At 46.8% G+C, this 24,541-nt stretch overlaps 1 protein-coding gene and 1 long non-coding RNA gene across 13 annotated transcripts in view; one reads left to right on the forward strand and one right to left on the reverse strand.

The window, feature by feature from the left end:
* LOC107314848 lies at nt 1–10,508 on the reverse strand. The gene is made up of 4 exons (XR_001555644.2): nt 10,314–10,508; nt 8,376–8,457; nt 5,990–6,195; nt 1–2,458 (listed from the first exon to the last, which is right to left on the reverse strand). It is a non-coding gene; the product is annotated as an uncharacterized LOC107314848 (long non-coding RNA).
* A 105-nt stretch (nt 10,509–10,613) lies between these two features.
* Nucleotides 10,614–24,541, forward strand: part of PHF21A (PHD finger protein 21A) — a 119,839-nt gene continuing 105,911 nt past the window's right edge. For 5 of the 12 annotated variants that reach the window (XM_015864374.2, XM_015864388.2, XM_015864385.2 and 2 more), the window contains exon 1: nt 11,359–11,537. The gene's annotated coding sequence lies outside the window, so the exon portion shown is untranslated. Of the gene's footprint in view, nt 11,047–11,357; nt 11,538–18,000; nt 18,155–24,541 lie in introns of those variants that run through there. The other 7 variants (XM_015864375.2, XM_015864376.2, XM_015864379.2 and 4 more) reach the window with 4 other exon arrangements.

Below are 24,541 nucleotides of genomic sequence, written 5' to 3' on the forward strand. Positions count from 1 at the left end.
TTTCATTTGATCTCATGGTCTCTCTTCTTCTCTGCTTTGTTTATTTGACCTTCTCTTCTGATCCAGGTATTTGATCTGAAGTTTAAAAAAAAAAGAAAGGAAAGTGCAGGTTGGACTAGATGATCTTAGTGGTCTTTTCCAACCTTAATGATTCTACAATGATTCTAGCCCAAATGAAGGCTTAAAGGATACTTTCAAACAGTGGCAGTCTGAGGTCTCATCCACAACCATGGGACTGAGTAGGCATCTTGGTGGCCTTGTAATCAGTGTGACCAATCCTCACCATAGAGAGCCTTCAAATTTCTCTGTTCTGGGTCTCACCACAGACAGCACCCTGGACTGCAGATGTTGGCACCAGTCTGTCCTAGCCCATACACTATTAAGATATCCTTGATCCCATAGGTAAAGGAGTCACAGGGACCTTCCTAAACCCACACCACCTGGAGTGTCCCTCAAATGACATCTTGAAATGCCCCTAGCTGAAGTCAGCAGCAAAGAGTTTTCTACGTGTGCTGCAAAATAATAACATGGGAGAAAGCAGATGGCACTTGTAGAAGATTCTTCATTACTGCACTCGGATTTTTCTTCCAGATGAAGATAAGGACCATATTTAAATAATCCTAGTGCTGTGTGCTTTTTTCTGTCACTGGCATAACACCTCTGCGCATTGTGGAGCCCAGGGTTAGGAGAGGCAATAGGGGTGAGACAGGTATTGGCAAAGGGGTTGTATTCTCATGGGGATAAGAGATGGAGTTTGTTAATGCAAGTGCTGTTTATTACATTTTTAGGAGTGAAAATACTCAGTCTGTTTGCACAGTGCCCATAAATGTGGCTCTTATTTCAATCAGATGCTGGTGCAGCTGTCCCATGGCAAACATCCTATGTCTGGAACAGTTCTGCAAGGGTGAGGATCCCCTGCTTCCCAGCATGAGTGTGTGTGCCTCCATCATCACAAAGCACATCTGGGGGGCATCTGGACCTTGAGCCGGTAGATGTGGAATGACGCTATTATCTACCTAATTGTGCCATTTTATTCTCAATACCAAAACAAAGAAGGAGATTCTAAACTTTTCCAATGTGCATCAGGGGATCAGGACGGGCTGGCCTGGCAGGCAGATTTCCCACCACGCAGTTCACGCCGACAGCCAAAGGAAGGGGCACGATGAATTGGGAAGCCAAAAATCAGCAAAAAAATCTCTGCTGCTTCTGCAGCTGCCTGATGGTGAAAAGGAGCCATCTCGATGCCAGAAGGAGATAATCCGCTGACAGCCGGTTATGCTAGTAAAGATAAATAAACAGCAGCTATTTGATCCCCTCCAAGGACACCACGGTAGAAGGGGTGTAACTTCTCATCCCTCAGCTCTTCACAAATAGCAGAGAAACGTTTGTTTCTGGGAGATAATTAATTTATTTCAGTCTGGGGCAAGAGAAGAATTGCTGAAGGCCAGGGTAGGCTGAAAATAGTGCTTTAGCACCTTTGGACATTTTTCCTTGAATTCCTCACTAAATCTGTACAGGAGGCATTTCTTCTCCACGAGGACAGGCACTGTTTGAGATCTCTCGTTTTATCCATTAAGGTTAATGTTCCTAATACAGTCTTCTCATCACTGCCAGAAAGGATTCCTTGAGGAATTTAAAACTTTTGAATGAATTCCCCAGAAATATCCATTGATATAATTATTCCCAGACACCGTAAGTTCAGTTTTGCTAGAAAGAAGCAAGCACCCCGTGCAAGTAAAGAAAGACATGGTTCATGTGAAACTAGGGAGATAAAAATTCATCTTCTGAGCCTCAATATATTTAGCAGTGCTGTAGTTATTGTGAATTGAGGTTGTAGAAGAGCAAATCATGAAGGTAGTATATACTGTTATTGCTGGGAAACTCAAGTGAACTTCTAGGTACACAAGCCTTTCTTCAGGTCTGCAGTGGAAGAAGCAAACTTTGTGTTAAATATAGATTTATATGTTGCAGAGAATGTATTTTCCATAGAGGGTGGACTTCTCAGTCTCTCTGAGGTAGAATTAAACCAGGCCCTGTCGCTCCCAGTGGCTCTCCCTTTTCTACTGCATGCAGCAACAGGAATACCTTGGTTCATGCTTCATACAAATTTGCCATGTTCTTTCCATGCAAATGCCCAAATGGTCCTTTGAGCAGATGAGCATCAGGATGCTATTTTGGTGAGTAAGGATGAGTGATACATTTCCTCTGTGGTCCTCAAGCAGCCCCCTGCACAAGTTCTGCTAGAACAATCTATTCTTTATTAAAAGATAAATTGTTTCCTATTCCAATAAATATTATTTAAGGACTATTTTCATTCTCAGAGGTTTGTGAAATAAAAACAAAACAAACCACAGTACAAGAAGTTTCATTCTACTGAAGCAGAGCAGCAGGCACACAAGTCTGTGCACCATGGGCACATGTGAAAAGAGAAGTCTCTTGCAATGACTTTGTTTCACCTCTGCAAAACAAACAAACAAAAAAGTAACAACTTTTGTTCCTGAACTTGTACCTGTGACAATCTATGGTAACTGTTGAGTCATGGCCTGATACAGTGATTGAGTGCTGGGGAACAGGACCCAGTCAGCCCTAGGAGCACAGGTGAAGGCAGTTTAGCTGTGGTACCAGAAGGGGTGGAACCTGTCTGCACCTCTCTTAGACCTTATTTAAGGGCTGACTGTAACAGGGGCAGGATTTCTGGTTGGAGATCCCTCCCCCTCTTCACTTTCCCTCTTCCATTCCCCTTGCGTTTTCCCTGTGAGGCTAGATGTCCAGATACAGGTGAGCACTTTCCCTTTCTCTTTGTGGCACCTTTCCATTCGCACTAGTCTTTTTGTTAGTATCTCTGCTGTGTCACTGTTCTAGAACACTGAGTTTCTGGATTGTTACAAACAATACTGAAGAGACCAAAGGTGCCTCATGTAGCCTATCCTGTCCCTGATAATGTCCCCCCTCAAGTGCTTTGGGAGGGCTGTATGAAATGGGGCCTGAAGGCCCCTGGCAGTCAAGTCTGGCAGTACATCCTTCTGCAGGTTTGTTTCATGACTTTCTGAGCATGTCTGTCCTGTCAGACTCCACATCGTACAGCAAGGAGTTCCAAATGTGATTATGAGTTGGGTGAGAAGGTACTGCTTTTTGTTTGTTCTAAGCACTGTCTGATCACATCACTTATTGCTGTTTTTTCTTGCATAATGAAAAGCGGTGACTGATTGTTCCCTCACCTCCTTCCTCGTGTTGTTTCTCACCTAGCAGGTCTTTCATGCTCCCTCTCTGTTTTATTATTATTTTTTTTTAAGCTGAAAAGTCCCAATACATGCATTTTTATGCAAATGATCTTATATCCCAGGAGCTGCCTTTCCAATTCCAATGCAACTCTCTTGAGACAGGCAGTGAGTCCTCCAGCTGCCTCAAGGGATGGGCACAAAATGTCCCCATGAAGGGGAATGACACAAGCTCCCATTTCATTTCACCTTCTTCAGGGAGCTTGCAGCTTCTCATTCAATTCTTACTTGGCCAATGGCAAGCAGAGCATTAATGCTTTCAACAACTGAGGTAAGCAGGAACTTTGCAGTGTTTTGAAACTACCTGAGACTTTCATTCTAATTCACTTCTGTTTATCCAAGTGCACTGCAAGAGCAACTAACTAAATTATGTCGTGTGTCTGCTCAGTTGCCTAACAGAACTCAGAAAGAAACTGTTTTTTTTTTAATGCAGTCATTCCCAGTTTGTGTTTACGTGTACTATTCCAATAGTGGATCTATGCCAATGAGATTCGTGAATGTATTGATACTATCTAACTGTCTTTTATCTGCAAAGTATAACATTGGTGCATCTTACTGTTATTAATCAATTTTAAATCAAAGAATGTACAAACAGGCTTCAATGCTGAATTTCCTAACTTTTGAGTGGTATATTTCACAACTTGCTTGTCACACAAAAAACAGAAGGCTTGAGGGGAAGAAGTTAAAATCAATTATAAATAAAAGTAGCTCTGTAGGCTTCTTTTTACATGGAGTATTGTGCTCAGCAGTGGGACCTGCAGCATAAGAAGGTTGTGAAGTGGTTGGAGCAGGTCTGGAGAAGGGCCACACAAAGATGATTGGAGGGCTGGAGCACTTCTCCTATGGAGACAGACTGAGGGAGCTGGGCTTGTTCAAGCTGGAGAAGAGAAGGCTCTGGGTAGGCCGTGTTGTGGACTTCAGGAGTAAAGGGTGCCTACAGGAAGGTGGGTGAGGGACTCCAGCAAATAGTGTAGTTGTAGGATGAGTAAATAGATTTAGATTAGATATTAGGAAGGAATTTTTCATTGCAAGGGCAATGAGGCCCTGGACCGTGTTGCTCAGAGAAGCAACACATGGAGATGTTCAAGGCCAGGTAGGATCTGGCTGTGGGCAAACTGATCCAGTATAGGCATTCCTGCTCATGGCAGGGGGCTGGAACTGGATGAGCTTTAAGGTCCCTTCCAACCCAAGACAATCTACAACTGTATTATGGCAGTATATTATGCTGTACCTCTAATGTAAGCCAAAATTAAGTAAAGGGGATGCTTTACAGCTGCATTCTGTAGAACCTGAGCTTATGGACTCTTTTTTTTGACCTCCCCTTTGCCCCTTTTCATTTGGTTTCAAGTGCAGCTCCTTGACTTGAGAAAGAGGCAAGATGAGACTAGGAGGCCTGAGCAGAAACCCAACAAAAACCAAGCCTGGGGGTAGTAGCAGCACCCACAGCGTACTTAATTCCTGATAATCTGCCATTGACTAACACTGCTTATTGTTAGGCCATGAAAGCCCACTCTGAATCCTTGCACTGTCACCCACCTCTCTGTCTACTGAGTCATAGTTAACTCCTATTCTTGCATGCAAAGCCATGCACAGCTCTGCTCTGGCACTGCCTTTCCCCACTGCTCCTTAATAACTGTTGTTTCACAGCTGGCCTACTTGTCAGCACAATGATCAGCCAGGGCAACATGAGATAAATACAGGGGTTTCAGTGATTTAATACTTCCCAAAGTTCGCTGCTTCTGCACTGCTTGAAACACTGATGTTATTCGTACTACATCATTCAACAAAAGACGATACTGAGATTAAAATTGAAATTAACAGTGCAAATTTAGTGCTCAGCTGGTAATCTCAGCTCAAATATACGTGTAGTTAAACACTTGAAGGAAATAGAATTGCTTTTTAGGTTCTCCATCCCCTTAAAACCCAGGATCTTTACATATATAGGATTCAGGGACCAATTTTATGCAAAGATTGTTGAGAACTGCAATCAGTATCTACATTTGAAGTGTCTAGCATCCTGAAATTATCATCACCACCTACTTTTCCTGGTGCATCTTGGTTCCCCCTCCCCCCCCCCCCCCATACTGACCTTTTACATCATGTGTTCCTCAGGATAGGCTCTTTTGTATCAGGTCTCCCCTGTACTAGGTGCCAAAATGATCATTAACACTTAAAAGAGCTAAAAAGATGTGGTGTTCTGTCTGCTGGTTGTATCGTTTATGGGAATGGACATTTTTCTGTAGATGCTGTTTGCCCATGATGTCTGATTTCTGTGCAACCTACCAGCTGATATGTCCATGTGCCTGTGTTAAAACCTGGTGGCTGCTGTCATTGCCTGTGGCTTGCACCCTTGGTTTACTGCTCCAAGTGGACTTCTATTTGCTTATCAGGCTAGTGACACATGGAAATGCTCTGGTATAGGTTGCCATTTCCTTTCTTTGGGTCCCTGAATACTTAATGGTTTCATTTCCATCCACAGTTTTCTGAGTGTTCTCCTCTCTGAGCTCTTAGGAAATAAAAGTGAGATGGTTCTGCTGAAGGTACGTGGAAAAGGGCATTTGGATTGGGAAATGGATGAAACCACTAGTGGGCCAACAAGCTACAGCTGAAAAATTTTTATGGGGTGACAATATTACAACAAATCAGCCTGAATGAGGGGGCATTATGTTGCCTAACAAAAAGGGCAATGAGCCAAAAAGAGCTTCTTTTACCTGATAATGGAGCTGCAATTGCTCATGGGATAGTTCATACTGCTGGCTTAAAAATGAGTAACTGCTCCCTGGACCGCTCACGTCTTGGCACGCAGTTTCCAGCTCATTGTGATTCTAAACAGTGTGCGGGATCGGTAAGCGTGCTTAGTCAGCCTGGCCAGCCACCCGAGAGCCGTAAGCAATGTCCCCTTTATGACTGCTCACATCTACTTAAAGAGAAAAGATACAAAAAAAAGGTAAAGGAAACCCATTCCCTTCGATTGCTGGAGACAGTATCGTTGCTCAGATTTTCCTTCCGTCTGGAAGCGTCCAGAGCCACTCATCTCTCTGAGGGCAAATGCATCCCCAGAAGCTGAGAACAACAGCTTGTGAAGGGTAAGGTATGTGCTGGCCTACCTAAATTGAAGATCTGAGATGGATTTACTGGTTAAATAGCCTGCATTGTGCTGAAAGACAGATTAGATAAGAAGCAGCCAGCCTTCCTGACTTGACATATTAAAACCTTAACACAGCCAAAACCTGCACAGGCTTGTGCAGGAGCCAAGGATGAGCATGTCTGGGAGCTGCTGAGAGGTCAGAGACCATGGTGGTCCTCACAGGTTCCCCTGTTCCATGTGTGATCGACCAGGTGCAGACTTACTCTCTTTGGCCAAACAGCCCTATGCTTTCTTTTATGTGCTCTGTAGCATGGTAGACTAGATGATCTTCAGAGGTGCCTCCCAGTCCAATGTATTCTATGATCTTATGACTTCTGTACTTAATGAAGGGTATCTCCTGAAAGTGAAATGTTCTACGATGGGAGAATAGACAGTAAGGTAAAATAGTTCTCCCATGGTTAACTGTGAAATCACATCTATCCCCAGAGCAAAGCCACTAGAGACACAGGTAACTTGGTGCCCCAGCCTGTGCTGCTGGGGCAATGTGGGGAACATGAGCTTTGCAATGGGAAAGGGGCAAAAGTTGAATTACTGTTCCCAGAATACAGATCCCAAGCAACGCACTCCTCACCCGCTTGCAGCCCACTGCACCAAGAGCTCCCCCAGCCTGAGCTGTGCCAGTAGCGCATCAGAAAAGCAAATCTGAAGCTGCACCACCCCCAGCTGAGACCAGCTGGCAACTGCTGAGTAAGCAGGTCTTTTGGATGGGCCAGAGCAAGCAGGGGTCTGCTTCAGCTGCTGCTATACTCATTGGGCCCTATGGAAGGCAATAAGCTATGGCTGAAGCCAGAGTCATTCTGCTAAGCAGCGCGGTTTGCAGTTAAGTTGTTGTCATTAATGGTAAGCCCCTTGTGTGTGTTGTGTTCTCAGGTTCTAGCTCCAGCCAGAAGTCCAAAGTATTTGCTTGATTTTCCGTATCATCTAGAAGTCAGCTATGCCCTACTCTTCCCTAAGCCTGGGAGGGGGAAGGTATTTGCTTGCAGGGAGCTCTCTACTGGAGAGAGACCCATGCTCAATACCCAGCTGTTTTGTCAGGCAGGGGCCTGTCTTGCCTGAAGTGGTCTGTGACTTTCTCTTTCAAGCACAACTGCACAGGCTGTTCCCCCTCCTATATGCAGCCATCTAGCATTCCTGCTGGCAGCACTGTGGAAAACAGTAATAGGCAAGAAACTAACTTTTAGTTTATTTTTGAGGTAGTTTTGCTGCTGGAAACAGGGGAAAGGGAAAATAACCATGTGGCTACTTGGCTCTATTGGCTCCATCTTTGACCTGGAGGTTGCAAGCTTTCACACTTGCTGCTTGCCATGAAAATGCTTCTGCATGATAAAGAACATAGATTTTGCTCTAAGCGTTCTCAGCAAATGGCACTGTAAAATGGGCTGGACGTAACAAAACTGGCATGTAGCAACAGAAGTTATTATTCTGAACATTTCTTATGAAAATTATAAGCAACGGCTCTTGAAATGCTCCCACATCTCACTCAGTATGAAACAGCATCACTAAGCAGACACCTGCAAATCATCATCGAAAGCCTGTTGATTTTTGCAAGTTTTCCACTAACTTTGGAGAAGCTTTGGAGTTGGCTTGGACTTGTGCTTTTGGAAATAAACTTGGAGAAGGGGGTGGGGTGATGTGATCAAGCAAACAGTGGAAAATTTGTGCAAGCTGAAGGCTGATTTTTGGTGAAAAGCAAGAATGCCACGTTAGGGGGCAGAGATGTGGAGGGCAACTTTGTGGGCAAGCAGTCTGAAGGTAAAGAAGGAAATCTGCTTCTAGCAAGGCTTTGCTTTTCCTGCAATGGAAGCATGCTGGATATTCGTATGAAGCCAACAAACAATGACAGCCAGTCTATTCAAGCATTTAGCTGTGTGTTTGATAGTGCTGTTGCTTCCAATTTCATATATGAGATCACTTTTAATGCTACCAGAAGCAATACGTTCCACACATACCTGGGAAGCCCTTTTTGCTGATGTGGAAATAAAACCAGAAGTAGTGCAGAGGCTGGGACTGCTCTTCTTTGTCATTGTGAGCCTGAAGAAAAGGAGTGGAGTATTAATGCTGTTATTAGAGCACTTTCAGCATGTCTGATCAGAACCTATAGGTTAAATTGCTGAGGTCGGTGTGAGACAGGCTGAGCCACCCATCTATGACCCACAGATCTCTGTGGGCAGTGTGCACCTAATAAGGGCAGTGTGGTGCAGCACTTACCACGGCCTGAATTCTGGGAGGAATGACGTACAGTTTCTTTGTGCATCTGCTGTAATAGTGAATGATTTTTATTTTTTTTTTTTTCTTTGAACTTTGGACAAAGTTCATCTCTAAAACAAACTTTAGTCGAACTGCACATATTGACTCCTCGACAGAATAAACACACAGAATCTGTAACACTCAATCACTGGTTCTAACTTCTTTTAACTAGCTCCTTAATGAGAAAGATAGAAAACAGTGAAATAAATGGGCTCAGTATTTACATTCGTGGTGCGTCTGTCGAACACTCTGAAGGACAAACGCAGCTCTGGGTTGTGCTGTGGGCAGCTGACTATAGACAAAGCCTCCAACTATTGCAGAAGGGAAAACCAGACCCTGGATTGGTGACTGGGTTGCAACATTTGACCCACAGTGAGCAGTGATGTGGAGGAAACCTGAGATGTTGGGCTCTTTCATAGCGTTATAGATTCGTGCAATCATCTGAGCTGGAAGGGACCTTTAAAAGCCATCCAGTCCAACTCCTCTGCAATGAACAGGGACACCTACAGTTGGATGAGAATGCTCAGAGCCCAGTCCAGCCTGACCTTGAATGACCCCATGGATGCAGCATCTACCACCTCTCTGGATAGCCTGTTTCAGTGCCTCACCACCCTTCTCATAAAGGACTTACTCCTTATATCCAATCTAAGTCTACCTTCCTTTAGTTCAGAACCACTTCTTGCTGTCCTATCACAATAAATCCTGCTAAGGACCTGTCCTTTCTTATAGCACCTTTTAGACACTGAAAGGCCACTCTCAAATCTCCTGGAACCTTCTCTTCTCCAGGCTGAACAGCCCCAGCTCTCTCAGCTCACAGAGGAGGCAGTCCATGCCTCGGATCACTTTGGTGGCCTTCCTCTGGACACGATGCTCCATCTGATCCATACCCATTGCTGTGCTGAGGTGAGGTGTAACCAGCACAGAGCAGAGGGCAGGATCATCTCCCTCCACATTCTGCAGTACAGCAGAATGGTGCCATGAAGCCATACTATGGGAAAAGGGCGAGGGGAACGACTGCCCCATAGAAAGGTGAGCGATGCGAGGAGCGCAGAGGTCCATTTGGGTGACTCCATGTTGGTTCTATACCTGTAAGGTTTGTGTTTTCAGGCTCTTGTATACAAACTAGAAACTTCATTTCATTCTGGGGGGGGGGCGTGGGGAGGCACCTTGAGTTCCTTACGTAATTACGGCCGCTTTAAGGAAGCCGTAAAGTTACGCGGCACCCCCCCCCCAATAACTTTGACACGGCCAATCGGTAATTGAAACCAGCTCGGTGTGTTTGGCCGTTTGATGTTATGTCGCCGTGCCGGCGGCTCGGACGCGGCCCTGTTGCATCAACTTCCTGTGAGGAGCCCCTCACGGCGGGGCCCCGCGCGCGCGGCTCCTCCCGCCCGCGACCCAGCTTCCTGCGCGCGGCCCCGCCGTGCGCGCCCCCGCGCCGAGCCCCGCGCGCCGGCCGGCCGGGAGGGGGGGAGGGGGAGACGGGTAACGGCCCCGCGCCGCGCCGCCTCCCTCGGCCGCCCCACAAGCGCTGGTGGCGGCCGTCGCCGATCGGGGGGCGGCCGAGGGAGGCGGCGCGCGGGCGGCTCGGCTCCGGCAGAGTTTGGTGCCCTACTTCACTCTACTTTAGTTTCACTCACTTCACATCCGGGCTTTTTCCCTAGGCAATGGGTGCCGCGGCACAGCCCGTTCCTTAGGCAAAGGGAAATAAATTCGCCGCACCGACGCGTCAAGTAGTCCCCCTCGGGAGGAGGCGGCGCGGCCTCCCCCGCCGCCATGGAGGCCGGAGGGCGGCGGGGGCGCTCCGGGAGCGGCGGGGGGGAGCCGAGGGCGGCGGGACGGACCCCCCCCGGCGCGGGGTGGGGGCGGGCGGGGGCGCGCTCGGCGGCGCGTCGGGAGCGCGCGTCAGGCAGGCAGGGAGGCCGTCGGCGGAGGGATCCGTCGGCGCGGTGCTGCGGCCGGGCCGGGTGAATGGGATTGAAGAAGAGTTCAGCTTCGCGGCTTGTTTTTGTGTCACAGTTTCTCTCCTCCTGCGCCTCGCCGGCTTCGTGCCTCCCGCCCCGCCCGCCCCCTCCTCCCCGCCGCAGGAGGAGCCCCCCGCGGACAGGGGGAAGGAACAGGACCCCACGGAGGCGAGAGCGAGCGAAGAGGAGGAGGAGGAGGAGGAGGAGAAGGGAGCAACCTACCATCTTCCACTCCCCGCTTAGCTTAAAGAAAGTGAGAGGAGGAGAGAGAGAGAGGCGCCCGGAAGAGGGGCACAGGGAGGCCCGGAGGAGCGGCGGCCCCAGCACCCTCCCCCTATGAAGAAGAGTCCTCCCCCTCGCAGCCAGGTCCTGCCCGGGGGCCCGCCGCCGCCGCACCGCCGCCAGCAGGGTGTAGTATCCCGCCTTCCTCCTCTCCTCCTCCTCCTCCTCCCTGCCCCCCCCTCTCCCCGACCCCGCCGCCCCCCGCCCGCGCGCCCAACTTGCGCCGCAACTTCGCCGCCGCCCCCGGCCCCTCCCCGGGGAGGTGTGTGTGTGTGTGTCGGTGTGTGTGCGCTTATGTGTGTGTGTGCTCGTGGGGGGAAGGGGAGGGGGGTGTTGTAGCGTCCCGGGGCGCCGCGGCCCCCGGGGCCCCGCCAGAAGTTTGCGGGCGGGGCGAGGAGGAGGAGGGGGACGCGGGGCCGAGGGAGGTGGCGGCCGGGCGGGGGGAGGAGCGGGCCGGGATGACACCGCGCCGGGCCCCCGCGGGGACGGGGGCTGCGGGCCCGCTCCCTCCGGCCGGGCCCAGCGCCGCGATGCTGCCGGGGAACTTTGGTGCCGGGCTGGGGGACGATGCCGCTCGCTGTCGGTGATTGATCATTAGTAGTAAATCCGCTGCCGCAGGTTTTTTTTTTTTTTATATTTTTTTTTATTTTTTTTTAAAATTTTTTTATTCCTTCCTTCCTCTTCCTTCCTTTCATTCGTCTTTGTGGCCCGAGCAGCGCCGGGAAAATTCCGCTTCTTCTGCAAGTTGTGCTCCGCCGGCCGCTGCCCCCGCCCCGGGCCGCCCGCAGCGGCACTCCGCTCCCGGGCCGGGCCGTGCCCCCGTCCTCCCCGCCGCCGTCCGTGCCCTCCTCCGTGCGGAGGTGGAGCGGCCCTGTGTGGGACTGTACCATTTGGTGTGCTGCTCGTGTGCATGCTCCTTTCTTCGCTCGTCTCCGCGGTGGTGTTTTCCTTTTTCCCTGCTGTTGTTTTTCCTCCCTTTCTCTCTATTATTCGGAGCTCTGCTGTCGGGCGAGCCGCTTCGCGGTGCCGGGGCGGGACGTTGCACCTGGGCTCGGGGTGGGTTTGGGGTGGCCGGGTGCGTGCGGCTCTACCTTCAACTTCTTGTCGAGTGTCAAAAAACGAGGCCGGGAGAAGATGAGCTTCAATATGGAGAGGTTTCCAAGTTCCTAATTCTTGGGGGTGGAGGAAAGAGTGCCATTGGAGAGTGGCTTTTGTTTTCGATTGGTGAACAAATGTCATCACATTTCGGTCACGTGCTGTAATATTCTTTGTTCGGCTATCAAAGTATGGGATCTGCTACACCTGTTCCCACTTTTTAATTGCACGTAACGGTGACTGCCTGCAGATCTGCGGAGAGGCGTGCGTTCCTCCCTGCCCCCCTCCTGTTCTCTGTGTGCTGTTTGGGCCCCAGTGCCAGCTCTGCCATCAACTTTTCTTTGCTGTGAGGGGGGCTGCGTGGACAGGCCCCTGGCACAGCACCCGCATGCCAGGGGGGCCTCATAGGATGCCAGATAGGGACAGGTGGGCCCGTGGTGTTTTCTTTGCTAAACCTGCTGCTGTCAGGGCAGGGGGCGGACACCAGTGTGCACTGGAGATAACTGGGGCTTGTCATCCTTAGCTGTGCATCCTCAGGTGTCAGAACTAAGGGCCGGAGCTCTCTGTTTACTTTTTGTTTCTCTCTAGTGGCTGTGCTCGCCTGTAACAAGGAGGATGCCTGAGTAGTCTCGTTTCTGTCATTGGGTTCCTCTGTTCCTGCCTGGTGATGCTGTGTGTGCTATGGAGCAGGGAAGTGCCGGGCTTTCATGGAAAGAGGCTTGTTCGGAACTTAATTGGTGAGGAAAGTAGCATTCTGAAAGCCACAGCAAACCAGGACTCTGATGCCTTCTACCCGGTTAACATGTAACACTGAAACTTCTATGTTAAGTTTGTTGATGGCCGTGCATATAACTTCATAGTTTGTGTTCAAACATTGACACTAAGTTACTAGTAAGAACAGGCTCTCCAAACAATCAAGAAATACTTAGAACCACCCATGTTAGTTGAAGAAGTTTGTTACCAGGTGTTAGTGTAAAGATCACGGTTTGGGGACTGTTTGTATCTGGCATGTTGCATGATAGTTCAATGGAACTGTTTTTTTGAGGGTTATTTTTAAGTTACTGTTTTTAATAAGGGAATTCTGTCACTCAGTAAATGAATCTTTAAATCTGTGTTTAGGGGGGATAAAATAGATGGTGCTTCTACATGTTTTTAAACCTTTCAGCCTAACCCTGGTAGAGATATTACATTGGAGTTTGTTAGTTCTTGTCATCCAGAAGTTTGGGCTGGTATAGAGTGAGCATTAAGTGATGCCTGGATGCCGTGCTGTGATGTGTATGGGACGTCCCTTGGAGCCTGGAGAGCTGCTTGCCCAGCAGCAGGAAGGTGCTCACTCAGCACCTGCTGCCCCTGGTGTCTGGCTGTGCTGAGCCAGGCAGCTTGGAACCGGGGTCAGGATGGGGAGGGGGCTCAGCAGTGCCCGTGGGCTGTAATTCAGAGTGCTGCATTGAGGAATATATGTATTATTTTTCTTTGGGATTATGTTGCTATTATTCATCTGAAGATTTCTATCCGAAAGCTTTTAATCTCTGCTCTTTTTGTGCGTCGTGGTCTGGATTTGTTGTGAGGTGGGAGGAGGCATCGGAGGGGGAGGGTTGTTTTCTTCCTTTAGGGAATGAAAATAGAAAACTTCCCTTCAGAGAACTTAAATAGAGAAGAAGAAGGGAGCTGTGAATTTTCTGCAGTTCAAAGAAAAATACGGATGCTCCAACAGTAAGATCTCTGCCTTTGGTTTAGGTTTTGTGAAGCTCTCTTTACCCGAGGCCGCTCAGCTTCAGCTGTGCTTTAACTCATTGGGCCTAGAGAGTTCTTACTTCAACTTGGCTCTGTTTTTAGAGATGAGCTTTTGCATGTGCTCCTGTTCAACTTTGCTGTAGAAATTCTAATAAAAAAAAACCTCCGACTGGATCTGTGCAGCTGATAAGGATTTTTTAAGCATTTTCTTTTCTCTCCTGGGAAAATAAGAAGTATTTTAGTAGCGCTTCAGAAACTGGGAGTGTGGCCGGAACACTGAAATAGTGAGTGTGGCTGTGGCTAAGGCTGTTGGCTCAGTGTGTTTATAATGGTCATAATTACCTATGAATGTGACATAGCTTCTCAGTTCCTTAGCACTTTGTAGAGGCAGGGTGAAGCTTAGGCAGTGAAGTGGACCAATCCTGCTGGGATTTGCTTATAAGGGAGATTTCTCTTTCAGCTCCACACCGTCTGTACAGACCTTGAAGGACTATCTTGTTTCTTACTTTAGGGGCACTTGGCGTGTGGTGCAGAAACTCAAGATGAGCATCACGTGAGAAACATATGGTGGTGTCTTAACCTTTTTACTGTTGTTTCGGTTTTGTTGCTTCTTGGTTTTGTTTAAAATCATCCAGAAAGGCCTTCACGGCCTGGTAGGGCTTTGCTTTTTGAAGGGGCACTGTGTGGGCTATGCGAGCTGTTCCACAGCCTGGCCTGTAGAAGAGGCTCCTCATCCAGAAGGGCAGTGCTAAAAACCTATTATCAAGCTTGTAACAGTATTTCTTCACTGTCCCCTTCACCCTTTATGCTCACAACTGCGCGGTCACATGCGTGGCTGTGTGCTGGAAGTGTAAGGCTCCACAAAGGCCTGGTTCCTGCATGTTCGTGAATTGCCCTTGTTCAATTACTCTGTGCCAGAAAGCAGCTCACATCCTGCTTCTGATGTATTTTAACTACACAAAGGTTACTTGGGAGCAAGCTGCGTGCTGGGAAGGTGGGGCAGTGAGCAGGGGGTGCTGCTGGTGAGAGGGGTAAGGGATATACCCTGTAAGTAGAGGGTGAGCTGAAGGGTAGTTTTTATAGGTATCCTACATTAATATTTCATGTTCAGCACAGCACAGTGCCGATGTCTGGCTTGTGCTGGTGATAGAGAGATGTGTTATGCGGGCAAAAGAAAAGAAGTTTATTTACAGCTGGGAGGAAACTCTGTGTTTTTTTCTTATAACAAATACAGTCTCATTGCAAAAGGGGGGGGGAAAAAAACCCAAACAAGCACAAAACCTGTATGTTTCTGAGCTGTCAATAATGTATGGCTCCTGCACCTTCCTTACTTTTAAAATTGGTCAAGTAGGTTTTTAAGTTGCTTGACTCTACTTTTATGTTAAAGCCTCACAAAAGTGAAGTGCCAAGTGTAGATATAGATGGCTGCAGAATGTACAAAGAAGTCAGTTATTTTTAGCAACGTATTTAGCGCTGAGGAAAGGCGCGCTTGTGTAACAATCAGGCTTTAGAGTTGCACTCACCTGTTTTCCAAATAATCTTTCAATCTGTGGAGAGCTCAGAAAGATCCGCTCCTTTGGACTGGGCTGAGCACTGTGCCGGCTCCCTCACAAAGCCACAACTTTGCTGCCGACCCTTTTGTTTTAACACTTTGATCGTCCCAGGTTTTTGAGGGGGAAAAATGCACTCCTTGGTATAGGTTTCTCTGCAGAATTTATTTGGTATTGTGCTGTTTACATCACTTTAATATCTCCATAGGAATTATCAAGTACCCTGTGCCTTAAAAGCTCTGTGCTGAGGTGGTTTGACCTATTGAACACTCCTCCTTACCTGAGGTTTCTTATTCATTGTCGCTGCAAACGCTCGCTCTTTGATTACAGATGGTGTGCTCAGAGCATCCTGCAAAAAAAAAAAAAAAAAAAAAAAAAAAAAAAAAAAAAAAAAAAAAAGATGAAAAAAACCAAAAAACCCCACCAGAAAGCAAAGAGCCCCCCAGCCTGACGCTTGTTGTTAGCGCTGCAATGCATTTCTATGTGGTACATAAGGAGTGAGGCTCTGCTTAGCGTGAGCTGTCTCGTAGGCCGTGTTCACGCCGCTTCTATTTTAATGTCTGATGCCTTAAAACACGCGTCTTCCGGCTGCTGCCCTTCCCTGACAGCACCGTGCTCCTAGGACAAAAGGCGGTGTTAGCAAGTTCACTCGCTGCAGAAATTGTGCTGGTTGCCTCTTAAAATGACGGGCTGCACTGTTGTGTCTGTAATTAGAAATATGTTTTGAAACACAGCCAGTGTGAGGTTTGTTTTTGAATGGGAGCATGGAGAAGTAGAGGGGAGTGCACTCGAGGGCAGGTTGGGGCCTCTGAGGTGGCCTGAGCCCGGCTGGCCTTGGGCCTGCATAAGGGGGACTCGCACCACAGCAGGGAGCTGTGGTTGGTCTGCTGGCTGCATCTGTGCCTGTGTGATGCTCGCTGTCAGTGCAAGGGAATGTCCCTCCCTTCCCACTCCTGCCGTCCCACCGCAGGTAACTGTGTGTGTCCCAGAGGCTGCAGGTGGTTAATGGGTGAGATCCAGTGGTATCTGAGTGAAGATTTAGATTGTTTTAGCAAAACTTCTGAGTAATCGCAATAATTATTTTCTGTTAAGCTGACTGATAGTAACTATGGCAACAGCTGTCTTTGGCCTATGGACAGTAGCACCGTATTGACAAAACCCTCAGATACTTCTGCGGCCTTTTGCCTATGGGGCGATATGCTCGGACGTCCATCAGGTGATGGGGATGATGCCTTCCCCTCTCTGCAGCACAAGGCCCTCTGAGTGTTTCCTTGGGTGCTGTGCTCCCATTCACTAGCTGGCAGCGCCGCACGGACTGCTCTTCCACAAAGGCTGGTGAAACATACTGATCCTTAGAGGTGGAATTACATGGGCATGTTCCTGTTTTTTAACAGTAAGAAAAATCCTGAGCTTGGGAGGAGAAGGAGGAAGAAAACAACAAGGAAGACTTATTCATTTTGATCACCGGTTGTTTCCTTCCTCACTAAAACCTTCTTAGAGCAGACTGGTAGGGGGAGCTGCCCTTCCCTTTGCTGAAGTACAGCGTATTCTTCTCTGAGGCCTACGCTGAGATGCAGCTATTTAGCGTTCAGCTAAGCTCGGCTGCTTCTTGGAAGAGACGTGAGCTTCTGCTTCAGCACGACTCAGAAATGGAGGAAGAGAGCATCTCTTTCCAGCTGACTAAATTCTGGACAGGGAGAATGTGCCCCTCACCGAATGTACTTTTCCTATTGATATTCAGAAGAGCGCTCTTTGAAAACAGGCCTTAGCGTTAAAAACATAGCAGTCCTGGAAATAATGTAACATCTTTACGTGCAGGGAGATTAAAAAGCCGTACTCTGTTCTGCATCCTTGAAAGTAGCTAAACTGCTGATTTCTCAATTGTTGGATAGCTGACGTGTTTATAGTGAAGTCTTTGTCTCCTTAACAGCTCCAGCCTGCGAGCAATAGCTGCTTGCCCTGCTTACCTACTGGCTCCCCATCCCCGTGCAGTGCGTGCAATATGGCCTACAGCTGGGCTCTCTGCTGAGCGCTGCTTGTGCAAACTACAGGCCCCAGTGTGGCGTGCTCCAGTGTTATCTGCAAGCACGTCTGTGTAGTGCTGCACTGTTGCATCCTGGGACTTGTAGTGTGCATACACAGGAGCTTGAGGCTTAGGGTGACAGGTGAAATATGCTATAAATCCTAGAAACTGAATCGTTGCTGTTGTGAGCAATCCCTATCAGTACAGCTGGCTGCTACTGCTGTGCAGCAGCACATCCATTTATCCATGAGTCGGCTTCTAGTCAAGTGGTATCTTCAGGGAAAAGTAAGTGATGAAATCAGTCCTCCAGCTGCACGTGTGCTTTTGTGGAAAGAGTATATAAGTAATTGCGCGAGTCTCATCTGTGATTGCAAGAACGGGGTTTGATCTTCTGGAAATTTTGTATCTTTCAAGGTAACGTTGTGGATGGAAACGTGGCAGGGGGAGTCTCCCCATGGTGCTAATGGTGCCTTGTGCCTCCTGAAGTGCTGCCTGGTGCTTACAGTGGATTCTGCCATGGGGAGAGGGCATGTGAGCAGCTCTTTGCCTTCTGAGACCTGACTTCATTGAGTGGCTGCTTCAGCTGAAACCATGAGGGCACAGGGAGGCATGTTACTTCCCTGCCGTGGCGGTTAGTGACATCACTACTGTCACCACGGACACACGGAATCCCTGGTTCCTGTGTTGGCAGATGAGGCCAGAAGCAGCAGCCAGTGCTCATGTCTCACTGTGCTTCTGCTCTGGCCATTGAGCTTGGATTCACGTAGAACTTAACATTGAAGAAAGCAAAGCATTTCTGGAAAGGAGATAGAGGAATAGGAGCTTTCAGAAAGGTGGTTTGTTTGGTTTTTTTGTAGTTTTGTATCCATAAGAATGGCTTGTTTTCACACTGACTTATGTTGAGTGGGACTTGCTGCAGTTAATGTGGATGTTAACATGATTTCAATTGCTAGGCCTGTAGCAAGTTTAGTATTTTCTATAGTCTTGGATACTGCAGTTGTCTTAATTTTTAAGTAGACAAGTGTTTAGCTTTAAGTCTAGTTCCCAGTTTATTAGGTCAGCTTATTAGTTCTGAAGTTTGTGGGAAATAATAACCAAAAAAGCCTTATCATTAAGTGCCAAGCAATACCAAATGAGACCTTTTGATGTTTTTGAGGAGTTTAATAAGAGCTCCAGTCATGTAAAAGTTTGTGTATGTTTTACTTTTTGACATTCAGACTTATGCACAGCTTAAATCAGTAGCAGTGCAATCAGGACCTCCAAACACCTGCAACTGGAATGTAGCTCCTGTGCATCCACCATAACTAGCTAATATCTAGGCCTGTGTAGCAGAATTCTTCTCTGTGAGACTCATGAAGTTCCATGCAGTATAAACTTAGAGTATTCCTTCATAGTAGCGTGGAAAAAGGAAGTTGATAGAAAAAGTTGTTTTCTCCTTTACCTGTACAGCTTTAAAATGTGACATGTTTAGGTACTTAAGGCTAGGGATGTATTTTGTCAGCACTGATGGGTTGTATGGGCTGTATGTTCCTTACACCTCTATTTAAAACAGAAATAAGTGAAATCCATACCTAAATCCTTGCGTGTGCTGTGACAGTTAATAGCGTTTGCTAATGGCAATGCAGTTTTCTTTAAGGATTCACAGCCCATGGAGAGCAAGCTGCTGGCAGGTCACGCAGTTAGCTAGATAGTCACTATTGGTGTATTGACATAATTAGAATGTTGTTATTGTTGCAGTGCGAGGATGAAAATCCCTTCACCAATTGGAACCACACAACCGGCAGAAGAAGAAACTGAGATAAATCCCCATGTAGTGGAACGATGATGTATCTTGTCCTTCAAGGACGTAGTACCCCCTGTGCAGAGCCTGTGTCAGCGCCCCTTGTAACGCTGCTGTATCAGGGTATTTGAGATAAGGAATGTGGGTAATAGGGATGTACAAAAGGATTTGGTGCATAGCTGTACAGAATAACTCGTCTATAAGTATCTCTTATCTCATAAGAGCAAACATGGTCCTGGTCTGGGAGGAAATTCAGGCCCCGCTGAAGTTGATGGGAAGTCTGCTTTTGGATCAGGAGTGCCACGGGTGACTTCATTTCCTCCTCCCCCCGAAGGTAGTTTTAAAGGGCTGTAGCACATAACAGGGCTTGAAGAAACTGCCTTCTGTTTCTGATGGTGCTGCTGGCCCTTGGATCTCACACCAGTTACTTTGCGTGCCTGTGTCTTTGCTGTTCCTTTAAAACAAAGTGGCCAATACTGAGCTCCTGTAAAGCTTTGTAAGAAGGCAGGATGTATTTATTCAGGGCTTTTGCTTAATGTGCTAACACAACAAAATTTTACATAAAAGCCAGAAATTAGTCCTTGACACGTCCGAGGATTTGTCTCTGTCTCTTCTTTTTTGCCACTATGACAAAAACTGCTTCAGTTGAGGCGATGGGTCTAAAATTTGCATCACCTAATGAGCGATGGATTTTAAAAGTAATAATTAAAACCGAACAACAAAAGGCACTCACAATAAAACCCCACACCTCTAAGAAACCTGTTTCATAACTCTGTGGAAGGCTTATGATGGCCTGTGCTAACGGTGAAACTTTTGCTGGTTTGGATCAGGGCTTAGCTTGCAGTAATTGTCTCTGATAAACTCTCTATCGTGTAAATCTTGTTGTGTGTGCAGTATGAATTTGCTGTGTTAAGGATGCTCTCCTCAGTGACTCTGAGTGGAAAGGATGTGGCAACCCGAGCTTCCTTCACTACCCTTTCTGATTCTGTTCTGGTCAGGAATACTCTGGGAAGGACTAGAACGGTTTTTGCTGTTTCTGGGCACGCGATAGCTCTCCTTGAGCCAGCTGCAATTCTTTTCCCTCTCCCAAAGGTGAATCCCATCATACCTCTTACTCTGCATTATCAGAAAATCCTGCTGAAATGGCTGGATTTATCACCGTGAGACTTATTTCAGAATCAGTCTGTTTCCATTGCCTGCCTGCTTTGATATGTTTCACCAGCTTTGCTTTTCCTTTGAACTTTGGGCTTTAAGTACACATGGAAATCTCCCCCTTCTCATAATTATTGTGAATTTTTAACACCGGATGGCAATTTCTTCTAGACTTCAAGCTTGCAATGTACTTGCGGTGTTTTCTCCCAGCTTATTGCTTGTGGGAATGATACTTGGCTGCCTGGCTGTTGGTGCAGAGCTCTAATAGGTTGTGCTGTGTTTAACTGAATCACGTGTCTGTTCCTGTGATGATGAGCTGCAAATTTTGCAGCCAGTCAAAACACGATGCTGTTGGTCTGTTGCATCTAAATGCATGCTCTGGGCTGGTCCCCGACTAGAAGAGCTGTATACCCTCAGCTGAGGCGTTGATTAGTTCAGTGCAGATCTGTGCCTGCGCTAATGAATGCAAGCGCCGCAAGTTGTTGTTTTGGATTGCTGTTGTCATTGCTACAGAGCTGCGTGAGTGGGAAGATTGATCTTAGATTTGCTCCTTCCTGGTGTAAGATCAGCATGTCTGATTCCTCAGAACTTCGGACCTCCTTTCTGTTTTCTCTTTTCTAACTTAATCTGCCTCCTTTGCCTCTTGGTTTTGTTCCAAACTATTGATTTTCTGTATGCTGAGTGAATTTTTGATATAACGCGTGATTACAGCACTGTTCCTATAAGCTGACTTGCTGAAAAGCTTTCGAAAACTTTTACTAAGGAAGCTGACAGGTATCTGTTAAATCCCTGCTTTGTGTGCATGGAAAGTATTACATATGTGGCAGGGCTTTATTTTCTCTCAGGTCTGTCAGACTCCTGTGACTTCCTCAGGAATTCTTGCATAATATGGGAAAGGTGGTAAAATACTACCTGTGCACTTTTCCCTATGTTTTTTGCTGCTTTGCACATGAAATATGTTTTAAAGTGTGAAACCTCCCTTGTGTTGTGTTTCATTTCTTATTCTGTGTTGCTTTTGATGCTGTAATCTTTGGTTGTCCAGACTGATAATGGTCTTCTTGAGGTTCAGAGGTTGTGTTAGAAGGGGCTTGGCATCACGCAGTAAGCTTTCACATATGTTTCTGGTCCTCATATGGCTTCCACACTACCCTCCGCATCATGTAATGACCAGAGCCTAAATAGAGAGAAGCAGAGGTTCTGAGGGTTTTTTGTTTTTTTTTTTCCCCATGGGATTTAACAAGAAAAGTCCTTAGAACAGCAGGAAGAGGACTAGATGAGGATGAGGTAATGAACAGAGCACATAAGAATTTGTGTGTGTGTGGAGACAAGTGTGTTTGAACATCTTTTCAAGCGCAGCAATAGGACCATTAAAAACTTGGGCATTAAATTTTATAGAAAAGAATGAGTTCAAAGAAGTTGCAGTAAGAATGGTCACCGCACTGACAGCACAGTAGTTCTGTGATTGTGAAAGCTGCAAGTGTCAGTCTTGGCATTGCACAGTTGTAGGCTCTTGGTGCTGCTGTGGTACATGCAGCATTAGCTCAGTACCCTGTGCTGTTCGGCCTCATCTGGCTGCCTGCCCTCTTGCCATGTGGCTGCTGTCTCCTGTCTTCTAGGACAGCATTGCAGTGGGGCTCTAGTGGAACTGGAAGGTGCCAGGAGGGTGGGTTAGGTTTGTAGCAGTACTGATGTGAAGGGATCTGAAAGAGGGGTGTCCCTCAGCAGGGTATTACTGCCTCCTGCCCCGGGTGAAACCCTGCAGGGATGGGTCCTGGCTCCATGGAAGCAAAAGTCACATGAGGGAGAAGAAGGCTGATAGACCGCTTCAGACTGCTGACACTTTTGCTGAGAAGGTGGAATCATGCCATATTCTGTGAAACACTTTCACTCTCTATCAGCATTGGGATTTATCTATAAAAATGGATATAACTGCATTATAGCATTCCTACTCCAAGGAAACAATCAGTTAAGAATCTGTGGCAGTCAGTGTGATTAAGGGTAAAGCTGTATCTTGGACGCTGTTTTTTCGTGTAGCAGAAGTCTACTTTCACTCTATGGGAGTCTTGTACTCAGCTTTTCTTGCATTAAACACTAATTTTATACTTATGTGATCCCATGTGAGATTGGCAGGGATTCCGTGCCATGTTTACGTGATCTAACGTGTAAATCTTTTTACTTCTATTGAATAATCATGGTTTTGAGGAGAAAAGAACTTCTATTAAGTGTATGGTGACTTGAATCCTGCCTTTCAGATTAGTGACTACCATCAGTACTCCCACACTGAGTGTGACTACCCCAGCTACAAACACCATTCTCCAAATGCTGCAATTCCCATTTGCGAGCTTATGAGGGGAAGAAAAAAAAACAGAAGGCTTCTAAGGGGGTGAGAATGGAGAACGTCAAAGGGTAAGGGAGGCAAGATTTGAGGTTGATACCTGTGCCTGTATATGTACAGGGAGCAGCAAGAGTGTCAGCTGACTGGAATGTAGGGGAAGGAAGTTGAGAGCACATCAGTGTAATAATTTTGGAGTGCTTCCTGTTGACTTGTTAATACTGCATGGAATTTGGCCCAGGCAATCCACTGTTGTGAATCAGCGCAGTTTATTCACTGGAGTATAGGTGTGCCTGTCGTTAGCTGAGAATCTGCTTCACTGAACAGATAGCGGGTCAATCTGGTGAATATTACCATTGCTGCATTTCAGATTAGAAATTGAGGCAGAAATAAGTTCATTTATTCTGCTTTGCTCTGAGTTTGTTGAAGGCTTTAACCCAGAAGCAAAGGCCTTCCTTCTTGTGTTTGATTCAGGAAACTGCCCGCTTCCTTCAAGTCCTGACTGTTGCTGCAGTATAAAGGGAAGCGAGCTTAAAAGCAATTTGCTGATGGTGTATGGGTGGTGTACAAATAAGCAGTGCTTGCCCCAGAGGAGGCAAGACTCTCATAAAACATATCATACAGCATGTGGAAGGTACTTTCGTTTTTGAAGTTTGGGCTATATTATTAGGTTATTTTGGATTGAAGGGAAAGTAGTTGTTTGAGTAAGAATTGGAGACCTTATGGTGCATAGGGGAGATTATGATTAATAGATGAGAATTTGAAATCCTGTGGGAGTGTGGAGTTGCATAGATGAGGCCCTCTGCCCAGAAAGAGACCAGAGTTACGTTGTGCAGGGTTTGAAAAAATGCCAGAAGGTGGTGGTGGCTGTTTCTCTTGGATTTTTATTTACTCGTTAGTCCCCCTTTCTGGCTCCTTTACGTGATAGTAGAATTAGTATAAAAAAACCTGCAAATTACCATGCAAGTATGGTTATGTTTCTACAGATACTGTTACATATTCTTAATGTGCCCAGAGGGTCAGAGTTAAGGTTCGTACTTACATTTACTGAACTGAAACATCTCCAGGATGCTCTTTGTCTATGATCAGTGTGTGAATGCTTCCAGTATCTCTGGTGCATAATAATATCACTATGTTTCTGTATCATGTTTTATGGGTTTGCGACAAAGGACTTCATGTAGTCAGTTGCATGAAGCAGTTCAGCGCACAGCAAAAATAACCAGTTTCATCAGTATTGAAGTGTTAACACTTGTTAAAACTATTCTGTATGCAGCTGATGTGAACAGAATTCTCCAGCTGTCCCATGTGAGTGCTGCTCTGGGTCAGGTATCTTGCTCTGTGAATCCGGACAACCCCGTTTTCCAAGTGGAGAATCAGCAGCATTGGCAATGCTCAGATTTCAGCATTTATGTCCAGCATTTCTTCCACTGACTCTTCTGGTACCGCTCATAGAAATCGTATTCCAATGCAAACTTGAGAGACCCAGCTCCCTTTTTCTTATGTACCTGAGTGCCTAGTGTAAAACAGCTCACTGGAAGGTGTGGGTCTGGTGTTTCAAACTTCATGGGATTGATTCAGTGACCATCCGTAGCGTTAGGCCCTGGTGTGGTGTTGAGTTATAATCATTCAAATGTGTGTCTCTTATTCTGAAGCATTTAAATTTCATATAAACCGTATTGCTTGTGGTATCTGCCAGCGTCTTATGGTATTTCTAGAGCACAGGAACTCTGTGTGCTCTTCTAATGTTTTGTTAGTCGTTTGTATTTTGAGGCACTGGTTCTGCATAAGCCTTGGGTTGATGTTCAGCAGTAAACTGTTCTAGTAGTCTCTTACTGAAGTGTTTTTATGTTGTGACATCTCAACTCTGTAACTGTGGAGACAGTTTCAAGGCCAAATACAAGGCAACTTGAGTAACTGCTGCATCTCATTCATTACTGTACAGTGTGAATTCTGTGA

Source organism: Coturnix japonica, chromosome 5, assembly GCF_001577835.2.
Source record: "Coturnix japonica isolate 7356 chromosome 5, Coturnix japonica 2.1, whole genome shotgun sequence".
NCBI classification, from domain to species: Eukaryota; Metazoa; Chordata; class Aves; order Galliformes; family Phasianidae; genus Coturnix; species Coturnix japonica.